This window comes from Natator depressus, chromosome 7, assembly GCF_965152275.1.
Source record: "Natator depressus isolate rNatDep1 chromosome 7, rNatDep2.hap1, whole genome shotgun sequence".
Taxonomy (NCBI): Eukaryota; Metazoa; Chordata; order Testudines; family Cheloniidae; genus Natator; species Natator depressus.
The window spans coordinates 40,079,911-40,097,928 of NC_134240.1; the positions used below are offsets into that span (position 1 = coordinate 40,079,911).

At 38.6% G+C, this 18,018-nt stretch overlaps 1 protein-coding gene across 19 annotated transcripts in view; it reads right to left on the bottom strand.

Moving 5' to 3' along the window:
* ATP2B2 (ATPase plasma membrane Ca2+ transporting 2) overlaps nucleotides 1–18,018 on the bottom strand; it is a 714,211-nt gene that overhangs the window by 415,570 nt on the left and 280,623 nt on the right. Inside the window, exons 1-2 of one of the 19 annotated variants that reach the window (XM_074958174.1) lie at nucleotides 8,307–8,415; nucleotides 8,125–8,209 (exon numbers count right to left, since the gene is read on the bottom strand). The exons of 16 other annotated variants lie outside the window; for them this stretch is intronic. The gene's annotated coding sequence lies outside the window, so the exon portion shown is untranslated. Of the gene's footprint in view, nucleotides 1–8,124; nucleotides 8,210–8,306; nucleotides 8,443–18,018 lie in introns of those variants that run through there. 2 more of the 19 variants (XM_074958175.1, XM_074958176.1) reach the window with 2 other exon arrangements.

An 18,018-nucleotide genomic window follows, 5' to 3' on the forward strand; every position in this document is an offset into this window, starting at 1 on the left:
GGACAAGAAGCTGGATATGAATCAACAGTGTGTCCTTGTTTCCAAGAAGGACAACGGTATTGGGCTGCATTAGTAGGACTGATTATTCCCCTCTATTCAGCACTGGTGAAGCCACATCTGGAGTACTGCGTTCAGTTTTGGGGCCCACACTACAAAAAGGATGTGGACAAACTGGAGAGAGTCCAGCAGAGGGCAACAAAAATGATTAGACGGCTGAGGCACATTACTTATGAGCAGAGGCTGAGGGAACTGGGATTATTTAGTCTGGAGAAGGGAAGAGTGATGGGGGATTTGATAACTGCCTTCAACTATTTGAAGTAGGGGTCCAAAGAGGACAGAGCTAGGCTGTTCTCAATGGTGGCAGATGACGGAACAAGCAGCAATGGTCTCAAGTTACAGTGGGGGGAGGTCTAGATTGGATATTAGGAAACAGTATTTCACTGGGAGGGTGGTGAAGCACTGGAATGGGTTACCTAGGGAGGTGGTGGAATCTCCATCCTTAGAGGTTTTTAAGGTCCTGCTTGACAAAGCCCTGGCTGGGATGATTTAGTTGGGGTTTGTTCTGCTTGGAGCAGGGGGTTGGACTAGATGACCTCCTGGGGTCTCTTCCAATCCTAATCTTCTATGATTCTATGACCTGGTTATGACTCAGATTAAAACCAGAAATGGAAAAAATTGACTTTATCCTCTTATATTTAACTTTCACTTACTCTAAGTGAAAGATAAGAGGGAAATAAAATGTGCTTAAAGAGCAACTACACATCATGAAAGGGTGACATTATATTTGCATTCTTTACATCCAAGCAATAAATAAAAGCAAATATGCTTCACCCTAACCCTAAAATTCTTATTTCTAGCAACAGCTTTAATAATACCCTCCTAACCCATAAGGGACCAATAAAAGAGGATTGGATGTCAAGACCTCATGCACTGAATTTTAATGCTTCAAAAGACTGTTGGAAAAAATAATCTGAATTATTTTCCATTTTCCTACCATCTTTTCTGATATAATGTCATTGTGTTTTGGATTAAATATTTTCAGTATGTTTTTAAAAGGCAAAAACAGGACTCCTAGTTTATTTTCATTTTATATAGTAAAGTTAAGGATAAGGAACTTCTAGTATCAATCCAGGAAAACCCCCTGCAAACCCAGCCCAGCTGGCCATTGTCCTGCAAGTTTGTATGGAAGGAATGCCTACGCAGAATTTTTATTTCTGTAATTCTCCTGCTCCAGTGCCTTAACCTCTTGGCATTCTCACTGCTTCTATTAAATAAAGCTGATTTGGCACAACCATCTCAACCTGCAGCTGTCTGCATAATAATAATTCACCATTACATTATTACAGAAGCAACTAGTCATAGCACAATGCACATGCACTATTTGTTTTTTCTGGAATGAAGTCAGAACCAGAATCTTAACCAAGGGCTAACGACTCTGCATACAGTGCAAGAAAATGCACACAGTTCTCTTCAGCATTTCACAGGCTGTATCTTGTGAGCTGTTCGTAAACTAATGTCCCTTTAAGCATTAGAGAAAAATAAAGTGGCAATTCCATTTCATTATGAGTGCCAACATGGAATAATCATCTCATTGCAACTGTATGCTATTGGTCCCTTAGCATCAAACATCAATAGGGATATTTTTAGAACAACGTGCAGAATCATTCATTATAATTCAAGCAGCGAAAAGAAATGTAGTAAACACGCAGTGTAAAATTAAATGCCTCTCTTCAGTCAGGACAACAATTTCTTCCAAAGCTGACTTACAAATGCTACAAATCAATGTTTTCTCCTGACATTTTGGACTGCACGCTTCCCCAGCAAGTTGGAATAGCTGACTGGAAACACCATTCTTTTCTAATTATGTACAGTATAGGAAGGGTACATTTCTAAACAGCAAAGATGACAGGATGGTGGTAGCATATTATTACACTAACGTGAGCATCTAAGGTTATACCACAGACTACAACCATTACAATCTATTCGTCCATCCTGTAAGACGAACTCCGTACACCAAGTACTGCACATGCCAAACCAAACAGATCCTGTATGTCTGAACAATGCAACTTATTTTTTTTACTGAAGGTCTGTGGATATATCAAAAACTTTGGCTATCACAAATATGGATACCAGCATTCAACCAGCTTTCACAGTCCCTGGGGGAAGAAGAAAGAAGGAATTAAGGTGATCATGAGACCTAAATCTCTGCCACCTGGGAAGAGGGTTTGAAGCAATCAGCTTGCTGATAGGCTCATCTCTCCTTTGCACAGAGGGTATTAGCTGTGTTGGCAGGTGGCGGGAACACTGGTACTCCCAGTCAGTATGAGGGGGTCATGGATCAGTGTTCATGTCACGCTCGGTCAGTACTCAGCCCAGGAAGCTAATGATCCAACCAGCGGACCAAATGCAGTGATGAATCCGGGTCACATGCCATGTGAAGCACATAGCGTCTCCTGTTCTTCTTAGCATATGCGCAATGAGAACACCTATGTAACGCTTCAAGGGCTAGTGTGTGGAATTTGATTGGCATTTTGACTAATAAGCATGCTTTGTGGTCGTTTTAGTTGTAGGCTTCCCCGCATGCTACGGACTGTTCTTGACCTCAGATGTGGAGATCAGCAATGAATTTTTCTGCCACTGTAGATCAGTGGTACCAAGGTGGTATGTGGAGGAATTTATTCTTCACCTAGAACACTCAGTAAACTGGACTAGTTGTTTTTTAACACTATTTTAAACAAGAAAACTGAGTGCTATCACCAATAACATGGCTGTTGTGTCAACTTCTAACTTTAGTTGGGGAATATTAATGGATTTGTCAACTCAGGAGTAGCAGAAGTCATTTAGCGTTGTAATGCATTGTGGCCCTGAAATTTATTCCAACCTAAGCCCAAAGCTGGGAATTGAGTTGCACTATGGGGCACAATAAGAGTGAGAACAAGAAGGGCTTTCCATACGGAAGATACGTCTTGTTCTGGTACAAATCTTCCTACGGGGACAGAGGGCTTGTTGGGGAATACCATTTGGACTGGTGAACCGGGGCTTGAAGGGCCAGTGAGTGGAACAAAAAAATGTCTGTACTGGGCTGTTTTCTTTTTCTTCCTTCATAGTTTCATAGAATCGTAGGACTGGAAGCGACCTTGAGAGGTTATCTAGTCCAGTCCCATGCACTCAAGGCAAGACTAAATATTATCTAGGTTTTTTTGCTCATTTGTTTAATACATCTTCAGCAGCATTCAAACCAAACTGAACTCCGTAGAGGTTTTTACTGACCTCTCACTTCACTGGTAAATTTTAATGTCTAGTGGAGCAATAGTGGTCAAATATTTAGTTATTTAAAAATAACCCACCTAAGTTTTCATTGAACATGTGCTTAACAAACATGACAAAAGAAAATAAAGTTTAATGGGTATTTTCATTATATCTGAAATAATTTACTCAACATTTTTTGCCATCATGTAAATACAATGACTTATCTTACTATATACTGAAGGCATTTCTATCTAAGATTTTATGCCAGGCCAACCACCATAGTACTGGAGCATTACAAATGGATCGGAATATTGTAGTTTGCACACCATTAGTGGAACACACACCCAGGGTATTGAATAGATTTTTCACTTTAGAAACACAAGAAAATGTGATGAATCATTTTGATGCAAGTTGTTTGCTGTGGTCCAAGTCCTATAGTCTAAACTCAGTCTGTAATCAAGCACTGAAATCAAGGAGAGTTTTGGCTAAATAAACATTTGGCCCCAAGTGGATTTACATTTGCTACTGCTATATATTTTAGCATACCAATATTCCAAAAGCTATTGCAACTGGTGTTAGTTTAGTGATGCTACTAGTGAGGGATATTAGAGGTAACATGCTCTAGTAGACTGAGCACACGACTGGGAGTTCTAATCCTGACATTGCCACTGACTGTCTGTGATACTTTGGGCAAGTCACTTAGGGCTGCTCTACACTGGAAACTTACATCAGCACAGCTACGTCTCTCAGGGGTGTGAAAAATCCATACCCCTAAGTGATGTAGCTATGCCAACCTAATCTCTGGTGTAGAAAGCATTCTTCCATTGAACTAGCTACCATCTCTCGGGGAGGTGGATTACCGACGCCACTGGAAGAACCCCTCCCAAAGGCATAGGAAGAATCCACACTGAAGCACTACAGCAGAACAGCTTAAGCTGTGCCACTAACATTTTCAGTGTAGACATATACAGAGAAATGAAGGATATCTCAGTGTCCCCATCTATGAAATGGAGAAAATTCTTAGCTCCCAGTGTGAAATTACAATTGCCCCAATTGATCCTTCAATGTGCTTTCTCACAACTGCTTCCAGGATTGCTGTTGCAGCCCAGTGATACAACACTTCTGTTCCTTTTCTGGGTAACAGGCACTTTGAAGTAGGGGACATACTGGTTAGAGAGACGCTTACTTACCTGAAGTGTAATAAAACAGAACAGAATTTTGCAACTTCTCAATTTGCAAATTTGCAGTATTTTGCATTTCTCAAACATGCTGTCTTGGATACCCAGGTGGCCAACCCATATAAATTAGGGTTCTTAACTTATTGACCCACAGTTTCATACTGAAGTTTATTTTATCTTTTCTGACGACGGCACACTTTTGTAACTATCCTTCTATTGCTATTTTAAATTATATATTGCTGCTGTTCATTGACTATCTTTGCAACTATCTAAGCCATTTCTTTTTCTTCATCTATTAATTTTATAAAACAAAATATAAAAACTGAAATATTACTATTGCTAAAGAACTTTCCCCTTACATCCATATGACTGTTACCAGTCTAATTTTCCAAACAAAATTAGAAATTATGTATACTTATGCATGTTTTGCACCAAATTGCTTTACATAACAAAAACAGTAAAATGCCCATTGTTCATAATTATTACTATATGTATAAAAATACCAAATGAAATGTATATATGAGTAAGTTATAATAGATAACTTTTAAGTAAGAATAATGTAAAATAAGTAAAACTTAGCCTAACAAAATATCTCAAATAGCTATGTTGAGCAATATGCTATCTATGAGCAAGACACACACACACACACACACACACACACACACAGAATCTCACAGTATACACCTCTGCATCCCATTTACAGTATAGAGTGCAACTGCTGTTACATTTTAAGGCTTTAGCAAATGGACTCTAAAGTAAGATTTGCTAATTGCTAGCACAATGCCTGGCAAGGAGGTGCTCAAAAGGCAGCACAGGTATACTAATCAGACAGACAGATTTCTGTTTCTTGATTAGCAGCCAGACCACGCTGAAGCCTCCATTCAAAGTAGATTTATTGCTACCTTATTGGCTTAAGGAAAAAAGAATCCTATTAAAAGCACAAAGGATGCTGTCATTAACTTTACCACCAAACTCTGAACTATGATTTAACCAAATCAAGCTAAAATGAGATGTTTTAAAAATAAGTATTTCACTCATATTTTTCTTCTATTCAATTGACGCTTTGGTTTTTTTAATTAATTCAAAACCTAGTCATTTAAAAGCTGAATCTTTTTAAGCCTGACCAGATAATGTAGGATATTAATGTAACTAACAAACATTTTTCCCATTCTCTAAAAGTAAATCTGAAAAGCAGAGCAGTATGAGCTAAGTAAAAGTATGGTGCGCATCCTTCCTTGCTTCTGAAAATATCTGCTTTAAAACTTATTAGATATAGCAATATGTTAAAGGTAGAGTTGAAACACTTCAGTACAAGGCCCCCTTGTACGGTAAATCAGCTGTCATCCACTCTCAGAGCATTGCTGTAAGCTACACGCAGGGAAATGTATTTAAATGTATTAAGAAAGTTAGGTGCAATTTAAATACATAAAAGAAGTAGTTACAAGGTCATGTCCTTTTAATAATTTTTTGTGGAATTTGAAATGATTATATCCATACCTACAGAAAGTGCAACTACAGTAATTTGGCTATTTAAAGCTATTTAAATTTAATTACAGCTATTTAAAGTGAGATCTGAATAAAGTACGAACACATTTCTTTTACTAATTATACAAAAACAAACAGCAGAACACGTCATCACACTTTCAGAAACCAAATTACAGGAGGAAATCCAGCATAAAAATCAGTCAAGATTCTACAGCATCTTAAAAGGTGTCCAGAATATTTTAAATGTGGGATGGAGGGAGAAAGAAAAGTAACCCTCTGAGACTGTTTCCAAGATGCATGGTGAGAAATTCAAAGAGAAATGCACTTACAAAAGTCATTGTGAAAGCACTTAACAGTCTGATGTCCAGCTCAATATTACCATGTTTTCCCTAACCTGTAATTAATGAAAATTTTAAACTGTCCTCAAAAGCTGTCTCAATATGTACCCATAAACCCTTTTAATATGTGCATAAAATATGGGAGATAGCCACTGTCCATGTGCAACTGGAAAAAATTGACCTTTCCAGTGGAAATGTAAGTATATTTAACTCTGATGTGCTGGGCCAAAATCAATTCTCTACAGGAATTCAGGGGGGGAAAATAAGTCATGCAGCATTACAGTGTACAATTTTTCTAGAACCCATATTCTCATGAGTTATTTGCAAACCTATGTGTTTTACCAGCACTCCAGGGCAAAGATGAAACACTTTCTTCACAGATAGCAATTTCCACCAAAATGAGAAGAACGTGAACAAAGTAAAAGCTGTATGTGATCAAAGACCTGCTAGATTCCTGAGTCAAGCAGTTCTCGTGAGCAAGGTAGGAGAGCTAGTCATGCAAACGGACGACCTTTCACAAAATTAAATTCTAGTCAAACACATCTTGCAATATAAGGTATTACGAAGCAGGTCTGTAAGCTTTCTTTCCAGGTAAAAAAGAAAAAAAGTTCTTATTTTAAGCACCATTCATCAATCTCCTACTTCATATTTCCACTATTAACCAAATATTCTAGAAGTGAAGGCACAATTTTTCCACACTGAGCACGTCTGCTATCTTACAAACAGCCTAATCAGTATAATGCCTTCTTCATCCTTTAATATAATCAGTAAAGGGATGTAATCAAAAGGTTGAACAATCATAAGTCTTGATAAATACACACTCCTTCTTGTGTAAGTGTGCATGGTGAAATGAGGAGTTTCATTATGAAAGAATGAACAATTCTTTTTAGCAACTTCATAACTTACCTTCCAGAAGGGAAAAAAAACGCTGGGCTAAGCATCTGCTTCTGACAGTTCAACGGTTCCAAGACCGCCTAAAGTAACCATCTCATTAGTCAAAGGTAGCAATGTGTATTTTAAAAGTAACTGGCTAAGCTTGTATAGGACAACTTAAAGTCACTAAATCAAAGGCTGGACAACAGATTGACTGCTGCCTAGTCCAAGTCAGACAGATGAACTGTCAGTTCCGCAACCAGAGATCAAACAGGCAGAATCTCCCTTTACATAATGGGCAAAGACTCCAGTAATCTTACATGTTTTTGTTAAAGCATTATACTTATGATCTGTATAAAGCTTTTCCAGGCAGTATTCATTAAAGATTTTTTTAATTTTTCTTTAAAAATCTGATCTGTGTATAGAACAACAGCTATTACATCATATCCCACAGAAAGGCTTTTTTCAGGAAACACTTGCCATACTCTAAAAATTACCATGAAATTCCCTACCTTTATATGTAACAGTATACTCTAATCCATCATAATGTAAAGGAGCTATGATTTTTATCTCAACATTTCTCTACTTTTAAAAGTGCACCTTAAAAATTTATGACAAGCTGTGAAAAATAAACCCATTTCGGACTTGAATCTTTTCAAATAAAAACTTGCTATATACCTTTGTCTAGCATAAGGTCATACATATTATGGTCATATTAGTTACATTTATCAGCCAAAAAGTCTCTCTGTACTTCTTATGTTTTAGAATGTATTTTTTGCACTCTGTTTAAAAATCACTATCATTTGAATACCAATAATGATAAAAGCATCTACATGTTTTCTCATTATTAAATAACTGGTTTAAGCAAAATCATTACCACTTTGACTTGAAAAAAAGAAAAAAATCTATACTCTATTTTCAACCTCCAAAATCTCATTGGATTATTTCTGCCATGCAGTTTCTGTTTCTTCTTAAATAATATTCTATAGAAGTTGAATTACCTTTCCAGAGATTCATAGGACATGAACTAAAATCTAATGCATCATTCAAACCAAGTCTCCACACCATTTTCTCATCAGCTTCTGCCTCCAAGAAAAAAAGAGAATTGACAAATAAACAAGCACAGAACAGACAAGGGAATGCTCTTATTTTTTATTTTCATGCTGTGGATGTCGCTACTTACTTGGCTAAGATATCATCACAAATCCAAAATGATTTCAATTACACAGCGGAGTAATCACTGTTCGGCATCTGTAAGGGATTGATAAGCTGAGCTACATTACAGGAGTCCCTCTGCAGACTGTACCATTCCTGACCAAGCAGGTGGGGGAGAAAGCTGATATTTCTGGCAGAGCATCTTGCTAGCAGAGTGCAAGCACAGGGTACTTGTATTGCCTGCGGTTTAAGACTGCTGAAGAAGGAAGGCGAACAGCAGCTACAGTAAGGGAAGAAAATGTTGCTCTGTAAGGAAAATGGACTGAACCACCATGTTGTTGTTTGTGGTTTAAATACTTCCCTTGGGATAATGACAAAAACGGAAGATGGCAAACTACCAGGAATATGACACTTACTCCGAAACGGGAGAAACCTTCAAGGACAAGGACTGTCAAGTTCTATCACTATCATTTGAGAAGAAGGAGGGGGAAAAGGTTCTGTATGGAGGGGACTAGAGGAGGTGAGGGAAAGCAACAAATTCACTTCATCTTTACGGTGATCAGACACAGGCTGCAGAGCTATTTTCTGAATTTCAGGTTATAGACCAAGCGCTTTCCAATTTATTTTTTTAATTTAGTGACAAATTCAACAGCCAACAGAATGAACATTTCTGTATTTCAAATTATGTTACCTAGAAATCATATTTTACCAGTAATAAATATGTTTGCAAGCAAAGGTAAAAAACAAAAACAAGATCAGCACAACACAAATATATCCTGTAAATTCCTATTATTCCAGAAAAATGTTTTGTGCTTCTGGATCTGCAGTATTCGTACAATATTTATGTTTATTTCACAGTATTATGCTCTTACACAAATTTAACAGCCAATACAGTACGAGCACATAGCCAGCACTAAATTTAATTTAAATTGATCTCATTAGCATGTATTGTAAAACCAAATAAACATATGGTAGTAATGTTCAGCATTTTTTACCGATTAGGACATAGGAACCCTTTTAATGCTTCACACTAAAAATATCAGGTTGTTGTTACTGGAGAGAACCATTCTTTTGTGGGGGGGCACAGTTTTCTTCAAACTGTAGCATCTAAAATGTTAACTGTTCACTTTGAGGAATTATTACAAATCGTTTTGAAGCAGCTACTTTCTACGTAGTATTTTTAGAAAGTTACAACTTCATATCTGAAATTAACACATGAATGCACTGGGCTGGAGCTGTGGGGGTATAAACTAGAGTTCATACCATGCCATAGCTGTACAATAAGCATTTAAAGCACTTATTGTGAAAAAAATAATCCAACTGCTACAGGACAAAAGGAGAGCCACCTGTTCTTTCAAAACATTACATTTTACATTTAACAGCACAGTTCATTACAGTCAACATTTGCCCCAAAGCATATGTACAGTGTAAGCATATTTACAAATGTCTTTTAAACATTCAAAATATTCACATGATCCTAGTCACTGTATTTTACAAACTACAAGCTCAGATTCTGCATGTGAAACAACACATTCTGTATAGAAACTGACGAAATACAGAGGAAAATGCATCTGTTTCTTAAAGCATGTATAAAACATTATGCCTCAAAGTTGAAAGCTTTTGTAGAGTATCCTAAGGACAGCAGCGTTTCGTGACTGCGCTGCCTCTTAGACAAGAGCGGACAATTACAACTGAGCATACCTCCCTGAGCACTAATAGGAGTAGCTGTACTGATGCTCTGTCATCCTTGCTTACTTGCTGCTCAGAATATCAATTCAGCCAGTTAAACCAAAAGTCTGCACTGCACTGCACCAAAATGGAAGCTATTAAAAAAAAAAAAAACCCAACCCTGCTAAGATTACTGATCAGAGAATTTTAATCTTTGTTGATCAATGGGGAAAAAAAAAGAGGCAAAAGTTAAAATGGGATTGGAACTAATACAGATTTTTCTAAAATGAAGCTGCCTTTATCATTGGAAAGCTTCACGCAATACATGCATGTCATGACTTCCTATGCAGTGATATTGAGTTGCATTCAACATAGTTCTGCACACTCTTTTACTAAGCAAGTCTTTGTTTCTAACTGTCTCTTTAAGGAACTCTGAACCCAGTTTCACATCTGAAATCAAGCTAAACAAAGCAATCATAGCAGAAAAAATGTTACAGTTTAAGATGTGTTCCACTTAGGTTCAAAGAATTGTAACTGCTAGTGCTCTCTACTGCTCTGCTAGAGTGCCGGTACTGTATACTGCACATTTTCAGTTATTAGAAGCCAGATTTTTCCATGTATCTGAATACAAGTTCTCAATCTATTTTTAAAACCTAGAGGACTGATAATATAACTAAAGCCAAAAGATAATAAACAAGGCAGATTAAACAACAAAGTATTTGTTCAAGGTGGGGTTTGGGTGGGGGCAAGAGGAGATCAATCAAAGGAAAGCTCTAACGAAATTTTAAAGCTCTTATTCAAGGCACCTAGCTGTCGCCAACTAGCATATTTGTTCCAAAGACTGCGTATCATTGATGTACTGTACCTATAATGAAACTATTGAGTCAAACTTTTAGAAAATGCTTTCATTCTTTTTGTTCTGTAGATTAAACAGGGGGAAAGAAGGAAGGAAGAAAAATAAGTATATATTCAAGAAGGAAATATCCTAGCTATTTTTGTATGATGTAAATGAATTACTGAAGAACCATTCTGGGAAAACAAGTTTGCACATAAGTATTCCCAATGCTCATTTAACATAGGGCCTCAAAAGTGCTGTACCAGGTAACGTAATGATCAAGCTATTAACCTTGTTGCTAGTCTCATCAGTTAGGGGCCTATCTCCCAGTGCTGTGTGCATGTTACCGCCAGTGTTGGTATTACCTTCATCGTAATGCTATGAGTCATCTCGCTGTCACTGGGCCACAAGGGCCAGCTAAGATTACTGAGCAGAAATCCCACAAGATGTGCCTCCTGGAATAAGAATGGAGCGGCTAGATTCAGAGACTGCACCCTGCACTGGGAAAGCAGTGCAGTTTTGTGTAGTTATATTTATCTTTCCTTGGGGCTCATACGTACAAAATCTTCAAAGACGCCACAGATCCTCTCATCAGACAAAACAAAGCTGCTGCAAAAAGCCAGCACTACTACAAAATCTGCACCAGGTAGTAGTCTGAATCCTCAAAGAAGAATGAAGTTTTACTTGCTGAAAAACTTAGTACATTATTACACTAGTCAAACCTCCTGATAGACTCCTTGCAAAACTGCCTAGCAGAGGGAGTACCTGGTATACATATAGTGCAGATACTGTAGTACTTGGGGAGACAACATCATGCGGTTTACACAGAACCCGTCAGTACACCTTTTGCGTCTAACAATTACAGCCCAAAATAACTTATGTTTGTTCCCAAGAATATACCACATCCACATTGCATATTAATACTACCAACAAAGTTCTGGATAACCCAGCCTTTCCTGGAACTAAGAAATCTCAGCTTGTTTTATTGATTTTGAAGGCGTTCAGAGGAATATAGTTTAGCTCCACCCAGCAACAACTTAACACCTGAATTCTTTGGTGCGAAGAATGAAATTAACCAAATTTTTATATATGGGATCAGCCACTTAAAACCACACCGCATGTAGAAGTATTAAAATGGTAGTTACCTAGAGAAATATTCAATCAGAACATGGATTAGATAGTATTATTTGTACTACCTTTTGTGATTCCAGTTAAGGTGTTGAAAATGTTCTGCAACATTAGTTTGCAAACTAATTCCAGTTCAACAGTTTCTCGTTGGGGTCTGTTTTTGAAGCTTTTCTGTTGCAAAATTGCCACCTTTAAGTGTTACTGAGTGACCAGGGAGGTTGAAGTGTTTTCCTGCTGGTTTTTGAAAGTTATGATTCCTGATGTCAGATTTGTGTCCATTTATTCTTTTGTGTAGAGACTGTCCGGTTTGGCCAATGTACATGGCAGAGGGGCACTGCTGGCACATGATGGCATATATCATATTGGTAGATGTGCCGGTGAACTAGCCCCTGACGGCGTGGCTGATATGATTAGGTCCTATGATGGTGTCACTTGAATAGATATGTGGACAGAGTTGGCTTCGGGCTTTGTTGCAAGAATAGGTTCCTGGGTTAGTGTTTTTATTGTGTGGTGTGTGGTTGCTGGTGACCAGTCCTCGCTTATAGACAGCCCCCCAACCTGAAGCAAATACTCACCAGCAACCACACACCAGAACTGCTGAACTGGAATTAATTTGCAAACTAGATACCATTAACTTGGGCTTGAATAGAGACTGGGAGTGGCTGGGTCATTACACAAATTGAATCTATTTCCCCATGTTAAGTATCCTTACACCTTCTTGTCAACTGTCTGAAATGGGCCACCTTGATTATCACTACTAAAGCTTTTTTTCCCTCCTGCTGATAATAGTTCATCTTAATTAATTAGCCTCACAGTTGGTATGGCAACTTCCACCTTTTCATATTCTCTGTATGTATATATATCTTCTTACTATATGTTCCGTTCTATGCATCTGATGAAGTAGGCTGTAGCCCACGAAAGCTTATGCTCAAATAAAATTGTTAGTCTCTAAGGTGCCACAAGTACTCCTGTTCTTTTTGAAGTATTACTGTATGGGACACTACCCTTTCCTTTCAAGCAACAGTGTTTGAGAAAGCTGGACTGCTTTTTGGAGATATGATTGTTAAATTACATTATATTATATTATATTATCATCAAATATGGAATGTGAATGTTGCAGGTAAGTCTGTGTATTTACTGTTCCTTTAAATTGCAGCTCTATTATATGTATTGCATTTATTTTGCCACCCCACTACCACCAATAATTACTTCCCCTCCTAACCCATGAATGACAGGAGTTGAGTCCAATTTCTAGCCCCACTTACCTCCTGGAGTTTTCCAAGCCAATCATATCTGACACACTATGCCTCAGCTCCTTATCCCATGCCACCAGAGCCCTTCACACCCAAATCTTGATTCCTCCCTTACCTTCTAGTCACTCCCCGGTAAGAGATTGAACTGACTCCTCACTCCCAGCACAAACCCCAATTCCTCTTTCCAGAATTGCTAGCAAGAGGTAATGTCATCCCTCTCCCCACAACACTCCTGATCCCCCATCCCATCACCTGCCATATCCCACACAAATTCCAACTACCTGTACAATTCTCAAATTCTTTGCTCCCTGCAGTGACTAACTACAGCCTTGCTTTTCCAGCTTGTGTTGCAGTATGCATATGTAGGCACTTTCGTTCCCCTGCCTGTCTCCACAGAACACTGTTAGTGATCATGGAGAAAGCAGCCCATTCCTGCATTCTCCTCTCTATGAACATGCAGGGCCAATTTGTCTGAGAAGGATGGAGGAGGAGAAAGGCCCCCCAGACTCTTCTGAACACAGCAGAGGATAAGGAAAGTAGGGCCTATGACAGGAGGAACTGGAGTTCATAAGTAGCTTGAACCTCCAAAGAAACTCACAGCGAACCTGGTTAACTGCTTATCTCTGCCAATGCAAGGCCAGAAGACACGGTGGGATGAACATAATGTCACAGTTCAGAGCAACTGTGCCTGTATTTCCCCTTGGTGTCCTAGCAAGAGCACTCACTCTCAGCTTCCACCTCCCCTCATGTTGCCTCTCTTGATTGAAGACATACATTTCATTCCCTTCTGGCCAGGATAGGTTCAGACTGCACAGTTCCCTGCCTTCCCTGTTTATTTCCCAGCAAAGACAGTCTGCCTAAAGTTAAACGGACCTGCTTCCTTTCTTGTCAGAGACTGATAACGGAGCAATTGCTACAGATATAAGTTACCACACAGCTCTTTCTACACAAGTGTACTTTATTCTTAAGATTAAAAGCATTAGAAAGCACATTAAAAACAATAAAAGAACCTGTACATACCAATACATTTACCTGAGTTCATCCCAACTCCAAAGTGGGCTTTGACAGGAAAAGTCTTTCAACACACCATCCTCAGGGTTTCCTTGTAGCTACAAGTTCTTCCCAGCTTTAGCTCAGAAAAATGAGTTATGAGGCCCAGTTTTATGAAGCCTCAGTTGGCCAAGTCCTTCCAATCTTTCCCTAAGGATTGGAATCCTCTGGGGACAAGAGGTCCTGGATCAGGAAAACCACCCTGAATCTGGAGAATGCATTTTGAGCAAGTGTATGTTTTTCTCTCCTGGAGGAATGGCTACAAAGGTTGCTAATGGAGGAAGTTCACTAGCATCCCTCCTCCTACTAGAGAGGGTACATAGTGCCACATCTACTCATACACAAGTGCCTTTTTTAATACAATGTACCACAAAGGTGTTAACCCTAATTCAATAAATGGTAACTTAATTCAAAAAGACAGGGTGGGATGACCACACAAATAAGCATCAAACTACTCCCACTTTGCCCATATAACAATCAGCAACCTCAGCACTTAATTTAACAAAATCTAATTTCAATGACTGAAATTTAGTTCCTCGTAATCTGAATGGCCTAGGGTACACCTGGATATTTTGAAACACCACTACCCCGACACTCATTCTTTTTAATTAAAGATGCAGTCCTCTCTATCACTGAGGCTCAGAAAGATACTGTAGTTTAACACTTAGAAGAAGCCTTAACCAACAAACAAGGACCTAAAGCATAGGTGCTGGAACTAGGGGTGGCTTGAAGTGGTTTCCATCATAAACAGGGTTTACAGTTAGGTTCAATGGCTCTCAGCACCCACACTATACAAATTGTTCCAGCACCCCTGACCTAAAGAGGTTTTATGAAGAATCCTCTGAGGATGAGACCAGTTTGGAGATGTGACACCTAGATATATATTGAATATGCTTAGGAATAATCCATTTCTTTCAATGTGTCTTCCATTTTCACTTCTCTGTGTGTCTTTTGCTGAAATAGGAGTAATACCAAATATCTAGTGGCATATTAATCTGTTTACTTAATGTCATATACTGTTGCTACTGGGGCCCTTGGCAGTAGATACTGGCTTTCCACTCCACTCTAACTGCACTCTGTCCTAGCTACTGGATAAGTTTGGCATATTTTTTCTACACTCTCTTAATATAATTGTTTTTCTTGGGTAGATGGAGATCCTGGCTCGTGCTGGACTACTCTTAAGATACTGGCATTTCCAATCTCAAGTGAGGATTTCTGTTGTTATTAAAGAAAGGCACAAGCTGCAAAAAGTGGATGTAAATGTAGAGTTCAAACAATCCGAAACTTGCAAACTGATTGGGACTAGAGTTATGATTTATCGAATTGTAGATTGTGAAGTGGAGATCTGGGTTACAATTCCAAAGTACATCCTCTTCAAAGTTCAAGGATGTTAGGAACCAGAGTTTTGGTTCAACCCCATCTACTGTCACTAGAGCAAAGTACTGTCAGAAGAACACAAGTGTTTAATGCCCTCTCTTCCGATTGTCAGTTTCTATGTCATATAGTGGAAAATATTCTCTGAAAATATTGTTCTTGTAAAGTGGATTAAGCTATTTTGGAAAAGGGAACTCTGATTTCTAATAGCATCCACACACTGAGTTATTTTGGAATAGTTCCAGAGTTACTCCATGTGTAGACAAGCCCCGAGATACCTCACATGCTTGCTTTTCAAGTGTGACAAACACCCAAACTGCACCATGCCTCTCACCACAAAAATGCTGCATCCTTTCAATGTTTTCTTAGAAACCCTATACACTATCCTAGGGACTTATATATTGGTGAGTCATTCTGCACTAATAAACCCAAATGAGTGACAACACCATGCCTGAGTGTAGCCAAAGACAGATTAAGGTAGGATTCGTGGACATCAAAGTTTGGATCTAAGTGCACATAGTGAGGCCCCTGCCACCAGAGATGCTTAGAGACTAATGGAAAAGCAAAAGTTTGCATCACCAGGAGAACTTTGGCTTGTTGTGGGATGGGGTCCTTTGTTTGGAAAGAATCTAGATCACATGAAGGCTTAACCCACCACTGACCACAGACATTGAAGAAGTGCCAGTCACTGGTTAAATTTTAGTTAGGTGTTCTCAGATACATATTTGTAGCTCTTGCCCATGGCCTAACAATACCTGGATTCACATGCTGCAAATATGTTTGTAATGGGGCAAAAAAACAGGAAAGGTTTTACATCGCTGCTTTTGAGCACCAAGAATTGGGAGTTAAGCATGACAATAGCTCAGAAAATACGATTTTGCTCTAAAAACATAATTCTGACACATCTAATTGAGAGAAATCTGGCAGCTCACTGCTTTACCACACAGGAAAATCCAATTTGGGAGCATCCCAGAGGAGTGGGAGAGTGCTTGCTTTCTCTTCAGAATCTGATAACAGAATGATTGCTACAAGGGGGTGCAGAGCTTGTCATAGCACCTACAGTACTCACCCTCTTTTTCAGAGCTAATATCAATACATATTCTGGCATCGAGGTTTGTGCGGTGAGTAAATCTCTTGAATGACTTGATGTTCAGCAATAAAACTACAAATCATCATGACTATATCCCCACAGTCCCTGCCTACTCTTAAATTGGCACGTACTACCACAATTCTCTTCTGGCATGTGCCCTTGCCAACTGCGTAGGCAAAGAACACTCTGGGCTCTAACACCTGAGACTCCACACCACATAAAAAATGGTCCAAAAACCCTAAGAAAGTGGAAGTGAATAAATACTGATGCCTCACAAAAAAGCCAACAGAGGAAAGACTAATTTACAACAGCAAACTAGGAAGCGAATTGTAAAGCGATTGCAGACCTAGCAGACAAAAGCATCACTCTTTGATCTCCCTATTAAACTGTTGCAATGTATAGCATGCACTGTCTATTAAGGGGCTGATATAGCAAGCTGCTGAATAGTCTCACCTTCCATTGCAGCTAATGGAGCTGAAAAGGTTCAGCACCTGGTGGATCTGACACTAAGGGAATAAACTACTAATACTGTCAATTAAAAAAAAATCTAGATGAGGAGAATCCTGGGGATATGATGAATAACTGATTTGTATATAAATAGAATAATTTTAGGTTCCTGTAAGAATACTAAAAATGAACAAAATGCCATACATGGAAGAGGGTAATAGATCATGCTGGCAGCCACTTTAAGTATGCTGCAGCTATTCAAACTCTAATTTGAATAGCATCACTTCTTAAAGATATATTCTGGTAGGATGCCTCATCTTTGCTACAGGTATGTGAAGATTTATTTCAACATAACACTGGTTTGCAAGCACTTCAATAATAAAATCTGTGAGTTTTTTTACAAGGTGGTTTTCTTTGCAATTGCTCACATTTTGCACCCAATCAGATTTTTATAAATTGACTGTCACAAGACTAGAAAATACTGCAGATGTGCAGCCTCTAAAACTTGGCTTTCCCCCCCCCCCCCCGAAAGCTCAAAGGAAAAGAAGGTAATTCAAGCCCCAAACCTGTAAACACTTATGCATATGGTCTACAGTGCAACTACATGTGCGCTTAAATTTGTACGCCTGCCTAAATGTTATGACTGAGGCCCAAATTTGCAGAAAATGATGTTTTTCTGCGTTCAAAGATGCTAGCTGACCTTGAGGATAAGAATAAAATTAGACATCTTCCAATATGTGCTCAGGTCAGTTCAATGACAATATTTGAATTCTCTATGTTCATCTACAGGAACACAGTTAAAACACAGACAGTCCATACTAACTTCATTTAATACTTCTGACTTCAACTTGAAGAGGAAAACTAGATTTCTCAATAGCTAAGAACCTGGAATTGT